The sequence below is a fragment of the Diabrotica virgifera genome, chromosome 8 (genome assembly GCF_917563875.1).
Source record: "Diabrotica virgifera virgifera chromosome 8, PGI_DIABVI_V3a".
NCBI lineage: Eukaryota > Metazoa > Arthropoda > Insecta > Coleoptera > Chrysomelidae > Diabrotica > Diabrotica virgifera.
The window spans coordinates 68813737-68829031 of NC_065450.1; the positions used below are offsets into that span (position 1 = coordinate 68813737).

Below are 15295 nucleotides of genomic sequence, written 5' to 3' on the forward strand. Positions count from 1 at the left end.
TTGCCTAAAAGGGGGAATTTCATAAGATAATGCATGTAAAATGTGAAAATTTAGAAAACAAAAAACAGGCGCGTGGCCAGTGGCGACGTGTGACTTTTTCTAAAGTGTTACCAAACCCAGATTTAAAAAATTCAAATTCAGAAAAGTAAGGTGCAACCAACTGTTATCAGCAGTAGAAAACATCGTGAAGGATTGCCTTGAGGATTTCGTAGGATTCAACCTGAACGTCCTTCCAAAACCGAGGCAGCAAAAGGAAAAAAAAAAGAACTAGAAACCTAATATAACGAGAAACGTCACACAGAACCAACCTAACGCCAAAGGGCATGGATCTGCTCATTAACCTAAAATTATTTTTTATGTTGTTTTTCTGTTTTAATATATATATTTTCTTAATATCCCAACAACGTATAATTGTTTATTAATACCTAAATCACTTAAATATTTTTCCACAGCTGTAGGTATATAAAATCAGTGTCAATATAGCCGTTATAGGACAGTCAATGAGGGTATTTGGCTCCGAATTCCACCCTACTACATCGATTTACTTGATATTCTCACAGTGAGTAGGGAATAGCTCAAGAAACAAAGTCTACCCTATGCCAATGTGCGCTGTTATCTTGGGGGTGGTTCCCACACCTTCTCGGGGGTGGAATTTTTTTTTGGTTAAAATAGCCACAGATGTGGCTAGAGAACCTATTTCTAAGCAAAAAATGTTCTATACTTATATACTATATTTTTTGAGAACTCAATACTTTTTGAGTTATGCATGGTTGAAAATTGGCAATTTTCATTGAAATAAACCACCTTTTCAAACGGTTTTTTGCGAATACCTTAAGAGCTATGCATCTAACGAAAAAAACTATATAAAATATTTTTGTAGCTTATAAAGAACAAAGAGATTCGTTCCTTCATGAATCTTCTAGTTATAATACAAAAAGAGATATGGTAGGTGAGAAGAGTTTGTTTTCTTGGTGCATGCTCAAATCGGTGTATTCAAATTGAAATAACAGAGAAACGGTCGCTTTTAAGTGTAAAATGATACTAATACCTTTTGTAGTGCTTGAAAAAACCTCTCAAATAAACAATATTAAATGTCGATTACATTCAAAATAAGTAAGATATGCTGCAAAAAATTGATGACTAATGTATTTTAAGAAGAAATGAGAAGTATATTTAACCCCTCATCCATCAGAATTTAAATGCATCGTTTTCCTTCTACAATACTTTTTATTATAGTATTATTTCTATGTTCAAAAAGTTCGACGTGTTGAAAATGAATGGTTTTTGAAAAAAGTAAGATCAAATTATATAGAGCGCATTTTTAAACTTTCTTAAAAATCTTCCTTTTTGCATGTAACTCGAAAATAATAAGAGATACGAAAAAAAGATACTACACAAAAATGTAGGGTTTTTTAGATAAAATTTTTATTTTTATTCTGACATTACTGTATCTCTTATTATTTTCAAGTTGCCTGGAAAAAAGAAAGATTTTTAAGAAAATTTAAAAATGCGCTGTATAATTTGATCTTCATTTTTTTCAAAAACCATTCATTTTAAACCCGTCCAGCTTGTTAAACATATAAATAACACTATAATACAAGGTATTGTAGAAAGAAAACGTTGCAGTTAAGTTCTGGTGGATGGGGTTAAATATATTTCTCATTTTTTCTTCAAATACATTAGTCATCAGTTTTTTTTTGCAGCGTATCTCGCTTTGTTTGAATGGAATCGACCTTTAATATTACTCATTTTAAAGGGCCTTTCTAGTACTACAAGGGTATTGGTAGAATTATATACCTAAAATCGACTGGCTCTCTGTTATTTCAAGTTGAATACACCAATTTGAGCATGAACCAAAAAGCCAAACTCTTTTCAACTACCATCTCTTTTTCTATTATAGATATAAGATTAGTGAAGGAACGGGTCTCTTTGTTTTTTTATAAGCTAAAAAAATAATTTATATAGTTTTTTAGTTAGATGCATAGTTTTTAAGGTATTCGCAAAAAACCGTCCGCAAAGGTGTCATTTTTCAATGAAAATGGCCAATTTTCAACCACGCATAACTCAAAAAGTATTGAGTTTTCAAAAAAAATTATAGAACTGTTCTTGCTAAGAATTCGGTTCTCTAACCACTTCCGTGGCTATTTTAACCCAAAATTTTCCACCCACGAGAAGGGGTGGGAACCACCCCAAGATAAAAACGCACATCGGCGTAGGGTAGACTTTGAATTAGGAGATAAGTAGAGGCTATTCCCAAAATTTCATTAAAATCTGTGCAGTAGGATATAATTCGGAGGTAATATCCTATTCTTGCTTCCATTGACTGGCGTATTAACATAATTATGTGCATGTATCTATAGCCACTACAAATGCTCACTGGTTTCAACACTCTGGTGTCTAAATCCGTTAGTATTTGCAAATGTACCGTTTTTCTAAAACCTTACAGATTACAAAAACCTGGTAATACTAACATTCTTGTGGGGGTTGGTTCTGATCGCTTATTCGCGTTCATCAACCCCATAAACCTCCGAGTAATCTGTCTGCATCAATTTAGTATTGAAAACCATCGAAACCTTAAGGAGCCCTTGTTCGTTGTCAAATCCTTTTCAGCTTTCTTCTCTCAGTTATCATGTCCTTACTTCCTTTGGATAATTATTTCCTTTTAACCTAGGTTTCAGTGTATTACCAGTGTTTTACCATGCTGCTTGCTGAATATTCTTTACCAAGAATTCTGCTTCTTTCTTTAATTGTTCTGCGTTCCGTACCAGAAATCTTAAGCCTGATCCACATCAATAAAAATTTATGTTGTACCTACGTTGTATTTGACGCAAATTTGCTAGTGTTTGCTGAACTTTTTGTTGATGACTGTGCGCCGCATATAATAACGCAAAAATATTTTTGGGACGAAAATTACACGCTATCCATCCTGCTGTCGGTTTTTCAGTCGTTTTCAAAGAGATTTGCTCCGCACAGCAATGTTAGTGTGGACTTAATTATCCAATTGTCGCTAAGTGGATTCGGCGGTACAACCATAGACAATTGGCACTATTGAATTCCGCTCATAGAAACAGCCGAAACCTTTTCGTATGAGCTCCTGATGAAAATTTTGGCTTTGTTCTATTTTAAAACATTTTTTTTAATTGTAATGAAGCGCTTAGGACAGGTACTCTCATTTGTACAATGAGAATTCAAACTAGCAAAAATTTGAGCCATAAATCTTGTTACTTTCTTTATATACGCGGCAGTCTGGTGAATAAGTCCAAAATTTTCATCGGGAACTGATAGAAGAAGTATTTCAATAGCAGTATCTCTCAAACTGTATTTAGCACTTTATTTCATGTTCCAACACATTTTTGTAATATTCTTGCCCGAATAGGCATTTCGATTGTTTTTAGTCAATTTTGTCGTGTTGTGTGTCGAACTCTACTTGTTATAAGAAGTTAAGACGTTAAATAGATAGTAGATGTTGTATTTCCTAACTTAAAAAAATATGAATCAAAATCCATTTATTTTTGTTAAAAAAAAAGAGAAAAACAAAAAAATATATGCCTTCTAGAATGGTCCTTTTCAGCGTACCAACACTAGATTGTATTATTAAAAATAATATATTACTGATTATTAAAACTAAATCTGATAATGCTATGACTACTGTAGTTTGTATGTGTACTGTAGTACCAGTGGCGTAACTATCCCCACAGGGGCCCCCTATCAAAGTTTGTGGCGGGGCCCTTTTCCACGACTGATAAGGAATAGTGCTAAAAAAATGTTTAACAAAAGCAACAAAAACGCTTGTATAGAAGAGAATAGCAATATACAGGGTATTAGTAAATAAGTATGAAACATTTTAAGGGCTCTACATGAAAAATTAATACCAGTTTGCTCTATAAACATATGTGCGCAAATGCTTAGTTTCGGAGATACGGGGTGTTGAAATTTTTATTTCAAACTGCCAATGTATTTATTGCTTCAAGACCAGTTGAGCTACGGAAATTATATTTGGTGAGTTTTAGGAAGTAGTTATTACGAATTTTTTGACATACAATTTAGAATTTTGTATTCATCATTGGCGCGCTTACGGGCAATGGCCTGAATTATTTTAAAGAAAAAAGTAGTACGCCACTGAGATATTTCGAATTAAAAATTATTTTTAAATTTCACGTTTAATTTTTGATAAAAGATCTTTCTTGCCTTTTTTTCATATGATGCACCGTTTTTATGCAGAAAAATAAAACATCTTGGCGCGTATTTTTCATTTCTTAATACACCATCAAGAACTATCTAATATAATAATACTAAACTAGAACAATAACAGAAAATATTACTAATAAGATTTTAACTAGGTGCAAAGCTGCAAGAAATGTTTAAAATTATCTCCTTTATAGATAACAGAAGAATTTTATATTCATCATTGGCGCGCGTACGGGTAATGGTCTGAATTTTTTGAAGAAAAAAATAGTACGTCACTGAGATACGTCAAACTAAAAATCATTTTTGAATTCCTCGTTCAATTTACGACAAAAAAACTTTCTTTCCTTTTTTTCATACGAGGCGCCGTTTTTATACAAAAAAAATAAAACATTTTAACGCTTACCAAGTATTTGAGGTAGTTTCCATATGCATAGAAACTTAGTTCAAATACTTTGTAATCGTTAAGATGTTTAATTTTTTTGCATAAAAACGGCGCCGCATATGAAAAAACTGCAAGAAAGATTTTTTGTCGTCAATTGAACGAGGAATTCAAAAATAATTTTTAGTTTGACATATCTCAGTGGCGTACTATTTTTATCTTCAAAAAATTCAGACCATTACCCGTACGCGCGCCAATGATGAATATAAAATTCTTCTGTTACCTGTAAAGGAGATCATTTTAAACATTTATTGCAGCTTTGCACCTAGTTGAAATGTATTAGTAATATTTTCTATTATTGTTCTAGTTTAGTATTATTATATTGGATAGTTCTTGATGATGTATTAAGAAATGAAAAATACGCGCAAAGATGTTTTATTTTTCTGCATAAAAACGGTGAATCATATGAAAAAAAGGCAAGAAAGGTTTTTTATCACAAATTAGACGTGGAATTTAAAAATAATTTCTAATTCGAAATATCTCAGTGGCGTACTATTTTTTTCTTTAAAATAATTAAGACCATTGCCCGTAGGTGCGCCAAGGATGAATACAAAATTCTTAATTGTATGTCATAAAATTCGTAATAACTACCTCCTAAAACTCACCAAATTTCATTTTCATAGCTCAACTGGTTTTTGAGCAATAAATAAATTGGCAGTTTGAAATAAAAATTTCAACACCCCGTATCTCCGAAACTAAGCATTTGCGGACATATGTTTATAGAGCAAACTGGCATTAATTTCTCATATAGAATTAGCCCTTAAAATTTTTCATACTTATTTACTAACACCCTGTATTATGTACTTAATTATAACTGAAAATTTTACAATTTTATGGACAAAGTTTACAAAGCGTAGGAAAAAAACAAAAACAAATTAATACAGTTTACTGAAATTACATAAATCGTCAATATTACAAAATAAAAGATAATAAACTAAAACAAAAACAATATATTGCAAAATTTAAATAAATTGTATAATACAACCTTAGGAACTAATAAGTTCTCCGTATTACACCCAAATATAGATAAAAATACTTTAGTTACTTGTACATAAGGGTAACTGTACTTTCTTAGTTATTCATAGAAGCTCTATGAGAGTTGAGATATATGAGTTGAGATGTATAAGTACAGTCTAAATATATTTTGTTCTTGTCCCTTATACATTTCTGACAAATTTTTCCTAAAACTTTCGTGATAATATACGTTCTTATTAAACTATACTGACGCCAACTGTCACGGAGGCTCCTTGTTAGAGCTACTTTACACATTTAAAATATACCACTTTCATAGTATTAGACAGATACTATTTATATGAATAAATTCATGCATGCATCACTATGTTAATTTATTTTAAAATAATGTAAATATTTCTTACTTCAATAATAAGTGATAAAGATGCTCTAGAATTTAGAACAAAAGATGTAATCTGTATGACTGTTGAATTACATTAATCTTTCAGTCGTCCTATGACTTGAATTGAATAGTTATGAAACTATTGGCATTTCTGTAGGTGTAAACAAGCTGTTTGGTTTGATATAATTATATGTAATATACATATAATAGGGAACTTGCACATTTTTTTTATTACATAATAATGTTCAGTTTTGTTTAAAAATGAGATTTCCAAAATTTCACGCTTCAAAAACTCATAATAACTTAGAAGTACAAATTTAAAGTCTTCTTTATCTTAAAATAGTTCAAACGACCCGTGACGTCACAGAGTTTGACTATGTGGTTCAGTTTATGGTTATATTTACGTATATTCTTCTTCTTCTTCTTCTTTAGTTTATTGGCCTCCACCTACTTGGGTATTTAGTCAGATCGTCGTCGGGGAATAAAGGAAAAATATTTATATTCTAATGACATTGTAATATATGTCATTGTAATAAAATATACCAGTTTGTTGAGATTGCAGTTTGATACAGTTTTTGAAGGAAAGGAAAGAAGGTTTACTATTGAAAATAAAACCATTTTGTAAAAGTACAAATTTTCTATGAATAGTTCAAACGATCAAAACCATTTGTAACGTCACATAACTGTATTTTCTACTGACGTTTATAATGTCTAATTTAAAATTATATATACAATTGGTGTAGAATGTAAACATACAACCCTGTGACGTCACGACGCGTTTTGGGGTGGCTGGTATAAGTTGAATTTTTAGTCGTCTTTAGGGGCCAAACGAAAGACAAACAAAACTTTTTTACTTTTGATACAGGTTCTAAATTATGTTCTGTTGTGATTTATACCATTTTTTTCGAATTTAAAATTTTATGCAAGTTCCCTATTGTCACATCTGTGACAACAACGTTAACCTAATAGTAAGTTTGTTGTTTTCTTCTTTTTCTTCTTCTTTTTGTGTAGACATGACTCTGTCTGTTTTTCAATGTGCGTCCAGTAGGTTGTCATTCCACCTTTTTCGTGGTCTTCCCACTGATCGTCTTCCTATTGGGGAACCGTCTCTCGCCGTCCTGACTACTCTATTTGTTGTCATTCGGCTTATGTGGTCGTTCCATTCTACTCTTCTGTTTTTCACCCAGTTATTAATGTTGTCCACCTTGCATCTCCTTCGTATATCTGCACTTCTAGCTATATCCCATAGTGTCTTACCATCGATTTTTTTAAAGTGTTTTTATTTCTGCTGTTTCTAGCATTCTTTATGTCCTTTCTGTATCACATCGTGTTTCTGCCACGTATGTCATTATTCGCCTGATGACTGTTTTGTAAATCCTGCACTTCTTTTCAGATATTTTTATTTCTCCATATTGTTCAGGCAACCTGCGGCTCTGTTTGCTTTATTCACCTGATCTTCCACTTCTCTTTCGAGCTTTCCGTAGCTAGATAGTGTGATGCCTAGATATTTAAACTGCATGACTTGTTCTATTATCTGACCCTCCAGCTCTAATTTACACCTTATTAGATTTGCTGTTATAACCAGGCATTTAGTCTTTTTTTGGGGAAATTACCACGTTACATTTTCTAGCGGTTATATTATTAAATTGGTGCAGCATACGTTGTAAATCATTTTCACTTGGAGAAATTAGTATTGCGTCGTTTGCATAGCAGATTATTCCAAGTTGTTTTTCTCCCATTCGGTATCCTTTTTTCGTTCTTACTTTTTTTATTATTTCATCCATGATCAGGTTGAACAATAGAGGACTCAGAGAGTCTGACTGTCTTATCCCATTGCCGGCTTCAATTGGGTCAGTTAGTTCTTCTTTCTACTTTTACTTTTATTTTGTTGTTCTGGTAGATATTTTCGATCGTTTTAATTATTCCTAGAGGTACCTCTCTTGCATACAATAAATGGATAACGTCCTTTAATTTGACCCTGTCAAATGCCTTCTTAAGGTCCACGAAACATAAGTATGCCGGTTTGTTGTATTCTAATGATTTCTCTTGAACCCGCCTCATTATAAATATAGCGTCGATGCATGATCTTCCCGACCTAAAACCTTGTTGTTCTTCTGCCAATGTTATAATTTTATTCAGTTTGTTTGCTATCACTTTGGTCGTTAATTTTAGTGTTGTGTTTAATAAATTAATTTCTCTGTAATTCTCCGGATCCGATTTTTCTCTCTTTTTGAAGAGAGGTATTAGGATGCTTGATTACATTATTGTGGTATTCTGTTTGGTTAGATCTTGTCCTCCGAGTTCATTCGATATTCTGGCCTCTCCTGGTGATCTTCTATTTTTTAATTTCTTTAATGCTTCCGTTACCTCTGCTTCTTCAATGTTTATTTTTTCGTTTGTTGTCACTTCAGGTGTTGGTGGTTCGTCATCGTCACCTTTAGCAAACAGAGATCGAAAATAGTCTGCCCAAGTTTCCTTCTGAATGTGTTTGGTTTTTATTAGTTCGTTCATCTCTTTTCTTTGTCCTCTGATCATTCTCCATATTTCCTTTTGTGTACCGTAGAAGTCGTGTTCCATGTGTTTTGAGAAGATTTCCCAGTGTTCCCTTTTTGTGTGTTTGACTAAAGTGTTCGTTTCGTTTCTAGTTCGTTTATAGTGGTTGTATGCCTGTGTTTGTTTTGTTCTGTATTGTAAAAAGGTTTTATTTCTTAAGTTGTTTTTTAATACCTAATTACATCATTGTATTTTTGGGGATATGGAAGGGGATGGGATGGAGAAAGGGAATTGGAAGTTGGAACTAGCCAATTGGGATCGAAAATAGGAATTAGTCATCAGTGTTCAGTCAAATCGGTTTCAGTCAGCTTAAAGTTTCTTCTTTGCGAAAATTTTTTCCATTTTCTCTCTGAATTCACTATTTTTCCTATTACTTTATAAAGAAAAACCGTAAAAGCTGATTATTGCGGAGTAAAACAGCTGATTTTTTGTTACAACCTGCAGATTTTTCTCACCCCTACTCAGAAACACAAAAATGTGACAATCACTGTTACACTAACTCCTACAGTTACATTTTAGTATGTAATTGAAGTTCATATCTCCACCCTTTCTTCATATTATGTATCTCTCTCTCTCTCTCTCTCTCTCTCTCTCTCTCTCTCTCTCTCTCTCTCTCTCTCTCTCTCTCTCTCTCTCTCTCAGATTGTGTTTTTTTTTACATTTAAAAATTTATTACCTTTGAAATATTACTGTTCCGTTTTATTGCAAATTGTATTAAAATCGAATTAGTCAGTGAAATCAAACACAAATCCTTCATAGTTTTAATAATATAATAGTAATTTCAACTTTACGGTTCTTGGCCAGCCTTCGAGTCTTTTGCACTTTATGACTTCCGCAACTCCCGTTAAACTTATTTGAAAAAATTACTGCTTTACCTCATCTGTCTGTAGTCCATTCACTCACGGCAAAATATTGCAAAACCTCAGAACACGTTGGCAACATTAACACGTTAGCTACCAATAATACTGTGATGGTGATGATTCTGCGTTGTGGTACCATATGTATCACCGGTGATCAACCATCTTGGTTTATTGCTGGACCATGTGTATCACCGGTGATACCATGCAGTCTAGTTTAAATGACCATTAATACTATAGTATAGTGTATATGGCTTAACACCCCATGTGGGGTTTCGCTTTCTAGATCCATTTTACTGGGTGGACCAGTCCCCATGATCATTGTATTTGTTCACTAATATGTCTCCATTTCTCCCGGTCTATTGCCTTCTCTTTCCATTTTGTAATTACTGCCCCTCTTAGGTCCCCCTCTACTTCAGTTAACCATTTCGACCTGGATCGACCACGTCTCCTTTTTCCTCCTGGTTGCCATAATATCATAGCTTTTGATACTGATTCTGGTCCTTGTCTCCAAATATAACCCAGCTATTTGGTTCTTTGTACTTTTATTTTCTTTACTATATCTTCACCATTTAATTCTTCTAAAATTTCTTTATTCGTTCTCCTTCTATACTCTTGTTCTTCGATTCTCACTGGACCCAGTATTGTCCTTATTATCTTTCTTTCATTTATCCTTAATTTCTCTTCTTCTTTTTTTGTCATAGTCATCGTTTCTGCTGCATACGTCGTTATTGGTCTTATTATTGTTTTATATATATTCATTTTTGTTTGTTTGGTCAATATTTTACTCTTTAGTACTTTTCTATTTACTTGGTATACCGGGTTTGTCGCAGTTATTCTTTCTTCGATCTCCGTTTTTCTTTCCCCTTTGTTGTTTATCATAACGCCCCAGGTATTTAAATTTCTGTACTTCCTCGAATGTTCCTATCCTCATCTCTCTGTTTTGTTCTGCTTTTCCGAGTCTCATTAATTTTGTTTTCTTTTCATTAATTCTTAGTCCCATCTTCTTCCCCCTTCTTCAATCTCCATTAATAATTTTTTCATTATTTTTCGTGGTTTTGTTATTATCGCTATATCATCTGCATAGGCGATTAGTTGGCAACCTAATGCTCTTAGGTTTCCCTTGTGGATCTTTCTTGACACAAAATCTACTGTCAGGTTAAATAGTGTTTCTGACAGTGCACCTTGTCTCACTCCGTTATTTATTTCGAATTTTTCTGTTTCCCCTTTTTGGGTTAGAATACTGATTTTTTATTTGTTAATTGACATTTTTATTAGGTTTCTTAGTTTTTTACTTACTCCTTGATCTTTTAGGGCTTTAATTATTTCCTTTCTCTTTATTGAGCCAAAGGCTTGCTCAAAGTCTATAAATAATATTTCTATTTCATGTTGATGTTCGTATGCTTTTTCCTGTGTGTTTTTCATGACCATTAATATCGTTGGTATATAAATTCGGGCCAACAGAGGATGTCGATGGCATCTCCAGAAGTAAAATTTTCCGGAATCAAACTGAGCGTCCGTTCGGATTTCCGGGTGAGGACTATTTCAAAGGGAACACCATTACAGGTTAGAAAAATTCGGATAGGGTCTTTGCATTCAAGAGACTAGGTGGAAAAGACAAAGAGCGAAAGACCTAGGTGAAGGATACAAATTGTGGGAAAAGTAACTTTATTAACACTTATAGACGAGGGCATTTAGCACAAAATAAATAAATTTTTAAATACACCTAGAGACTTGCAGTTTCTTGCATTATGTTCAGGATGACGTCAGGAAAAAACTCTACTATTCAAAAATGGGTGGAGATGCATAATTGCAATGTAAAGTGCATAAAATGCATCCAAAATTGCATAAATATAAAAATAAAGTCAAAATCAGTATACTAAGGAACAACATTTATTATTTGGAGGGTTATTAGGGTCACTGAATACGACTACGCCATCAGAACTGACTCACGGATCACCTGGTGCCCAAGGTCACGGCAAGAAACGTCACCTACTGGAGTTTCGATGGTTTTCGCCATTAAATCGGTGCAAACGGATTACTCACGTCTTTTTGGGGTCACTAAGTACTAATATTCCATAAGAATTGACCTCATGAGTACCTGGTGCCCAGGGTCGCTACTAAGGCACGTCATCTTCTGGAGTTTCGACGGATTTTGGCACTAAATTGATGCAACTGGACTATTCGGGGGGTTTTTGAGGTGGTTAAATACGAATATGCCATCAGAACAGACCTCTGGATCACCTGGTGCCCAAGGTCACTACATGGACCGTCATCTTTTGGACTTCCGAGGGCTTTCGGTATTAAATTGGTGTAAATGGATCACTCGGGGGTTTTTGAGGTCGTCAAACACGAATATGTCGTCAGAATAGACCACAGGATTAATTGGTGTCCAAGGTCACAGCAAGGGATGTCATCTTCTAGAGTTTCGAGTGCTTTAGGTATTGCATTGATGCAAACGGATTACTTACAGGTTTTTGGGGTCGCTAAACACGAATATGCCATCAGAACTGAACTCCTTAGTACCTGGTGCCCAGGGTCGCTACTAGGGTACGTCATCTTCTGGGGTTTCGAGGGTTTTCGGCATTTAATTGATTTTGTGAGGTAGTTTACGAGATTTTTCGAAATACAGTTTATTGCTGGAATCTATTGCTAACTTCACACAAGTCTGCAAGAGACGTCATCTTCTGAAGTTTTGAGGGAATTCGGCATTAAATTGATAAAAATGGATTACTCGGGGGGTTTTTAAAGTCGTTAAACACGAACATGCGATCAAAACAGACCATCGTAGCACCTGCTGCCCGCGGTCACTGCAAGGGACGTCATTCTCTGGGCAAGGTTTTCCGGTACTATATTGACGCAAACCCATTTTTTATAGGTTTTTAGGGTTGCTGTGCACGAATACGCCATCAGAACAGACACCGGACCAGCTGGTGCCTAGGGCACGCCATCGGCACCAGCCATCGGCAAAGCACTCGGAAGTCCAAAAGATGACGGTCCATGTAGTGACCTTGGGCACCAGGTGATCCAGAGGTCTGTTATGATGGCATATTCGTGTTTAACCACCTCAAAAACCCCCCGAATAGACCAGTTGCATCAATTTGGTGCCAAAATTCCTCGAAACTCCAGAAGATGACGTGCCTTAGTAGCGACCCTGGGCACCAGGTACTCCGGAGGTCAATTCTGATATCATATTCGTATTTAGTGACCCCTAAAACCCGTGATTAATTCGTTTGCATCGATTTAATGCCGAAAACCATCGAAACTCCAGAAGATGACGTCTGTTGCCGTGACCTTGGGCACCAGGTGATCCGGGGGGTCAGTTCTGATGGTGTAATCGTATTCAGGGATCCCAAAAACCCCCCAAATAATAAATTGTGTTCCTTAGTATACTGATTTTGACTTTATTTTTATATTTATGCAATTTTGGATGCATTTTATGCACTTTACAGTGCAATTATGCATTTCCATCCATTTTTTATTAGTAGACTTTTTTTCTGGCGTCATCCTGAACATAATGTAAAAAACTGCAAGTCTCTAGATGCTGTATTTAAAAATTTATTTATTCTGGTGTTTTTAGTGCTAAATGCCCCGGTCTATTAGCTACTACAGCACACATACAAACTACTAGTAGTCATATCATTATCAGATTTAGTTTTAATAATCAGTAATATAAGTATTATTTTTTAATAATTACAATCTAGTGAAAAGGATCATTCTAGCAGGCATATATTTTTTGTTTTTCTCTTTTTTTAAACAAAAATAAATGGATTTTGATTCATATTGTTTTCTTGTTCTATTTTTAAGTTAGGAAATACAACATCTATCTATTTAACGCCTTAACTTCTTATAAAAAGTACAGCTCGACACACAACACGTTAAAATTGAGTAAAAACAAGCGAAAGGTCTATTCAGGGTAAGAATATTACAAGAATGTGTTAGAACATGAAAAAATAAATTGGACTGGATCCCGTGTACCAAAAAAAGTTGATTAATAGCAAGCTGAAAATTTGTTAATAGCTTAACGGTGTCTAGTCAGACAAACTTTGATGTACAGGAACACTGGAACAGGGGAAGTTTTAATTGGACCGCGTTATGTAATAGCGGATTAAGCGCCAAAATGTAGTTTTGAGAAAAATCGGTTTAAAGATTTTAAATTTGTTTTTGGTACTATTTCTAAAATATAGTACTGACATGTTTCATATTTAATATAATAATGCAAATGTAAATAGACTTTTACATGTGTTTAAAATTTTTTAAAAATAATTTATATTTTAAAAGTTATTCGATCAAATGTCGCTTAATTTGTTAATGATTTTTTAAGATATGCATGAGTTAAGATCCGAATACCGGATTAAGAGACATATTTGGCGCTTAATCTGATGTTACATGACAAAGGATGTCTTTTAATTCGATATCTTAAACGTTAGTAAATATGCTATGTTTTGTAATAAAGAATTAACCGACTATTCGTGGCGCTTGATTCGTTATTACACTTACAAAGATGCGGATTTTTGTTTATGACCATGGATTATGTACCATTATTGGCGTTTAGTTCGATATTACAAATCCTAGTGTGAGATTTTTTTTAATAAAATAAAAAATGTCGCTTAATACAGGCATTTAAAAACAGCTTTTTTTTTTTAATTTTCTTACAAAAAACATATTTTTGTACATAGATTTGCACCCTAGCTGCAAGATGGCACTAATATCTCTATTTTTGACTTTTGGCGGTTAATCCGTTATTACATAACGCGGTCCAATTGTGGAACAGTTTAAAAATTTGGAATGTCAGATTACGAAAACGTCCGATGTATTTTGTCGGCCAGAACATCCAATTTATTTGTTACCCTTTCATTAAACTCTCATGTAAAAATCAGACTGTTTTTACTAACCAACACGATTCCTGTCATTTGACATGTTCTTCGTATTCCACTCATTAAAATGCCCAGTTGGTGATAAACACCAGTCTGATTTTTGCATGAGAGTTTAATGAAATGGTAACAAATCAATTGGAAGTTCTGTCCGACAAAATGCATAGAACGTTTTCGTAGCCTCACGTTCCAAATTTTTAACCTGTTCCACAATTAAAACTTCCCCTGTTCCAGTGTTCCCATACATCAAAGTTTGTCCGACTAGACACCGTTAAGCTATTAACAAATTTTCAGGTTGCTATTAATCAACTTTTTTTGGTACGCGGGATCCAGGTCTAAAAGTTTTAATACAATTTGAGAGATACTGCTATTGAAATACTTCTTCTATCAGTTCCCGATGAAAATTTTGGACTTATTCACCAGACTGCAGCGTATACAGTGTGTTTCATTAATAATTGTCCATATAGTAACTGGAGAAACCTTAGCACAAAATAAGAAGATTTAACCTAAAACACTTAAATAAAATGTGGTTCCTTACTGAGTTACAGGGTGTTTTATCTAAAAATTTAAAAACTATTTTTGCTCAGCATTTTAAAACTATTCGACGTATCCCTTTCATACTTGGCAGGTTGTATAGGTACTGTACAAACTACTAAATTATATTAAACAAACGTTTCTGGCTATTACCAGAGGCGTACGACGGGGGAAAGTGAATGGTTGACACTTTCCAAATTCTACGCCACTGGCGAAATTGCTATTTTAGTTAAGTTTTTGAATTCTCCAATACTTTCTATGAAAATAATATACTCTTCATTCGTAACGATAAAGTCATTAGTTTTCGAGATCTTTGAAGTTAAAAATGAAACGACACGGTTATTTTGATTAATGTATTGTGTCGCTTCATTTTTAATTTTAAATATCTCGAAAACTAATCATTTTATCGTTACAAATGAAGAGTATATTATTTACATAAAAAGTATTGCAAAATCAAAAAATTACACTAAAATAGCAATTTCGTCAGTGGCGTAGA

The 15295-nt window shown here is 33.9% G+C and overlaps 1 protein-coding gene across 4 annotated transcripts in view; it reads right to left on the reverse strand.

Moving 5' to 3' along the window:
• The window catches only part of LOC114336287 (tight junction protein ZO-2), a 390572-nt gene that overhangs the window by 295889 nt on the left and 79388 nt on the right, over positions 1–15295 (reverse strand). The window lies entirely within an intron of this gene.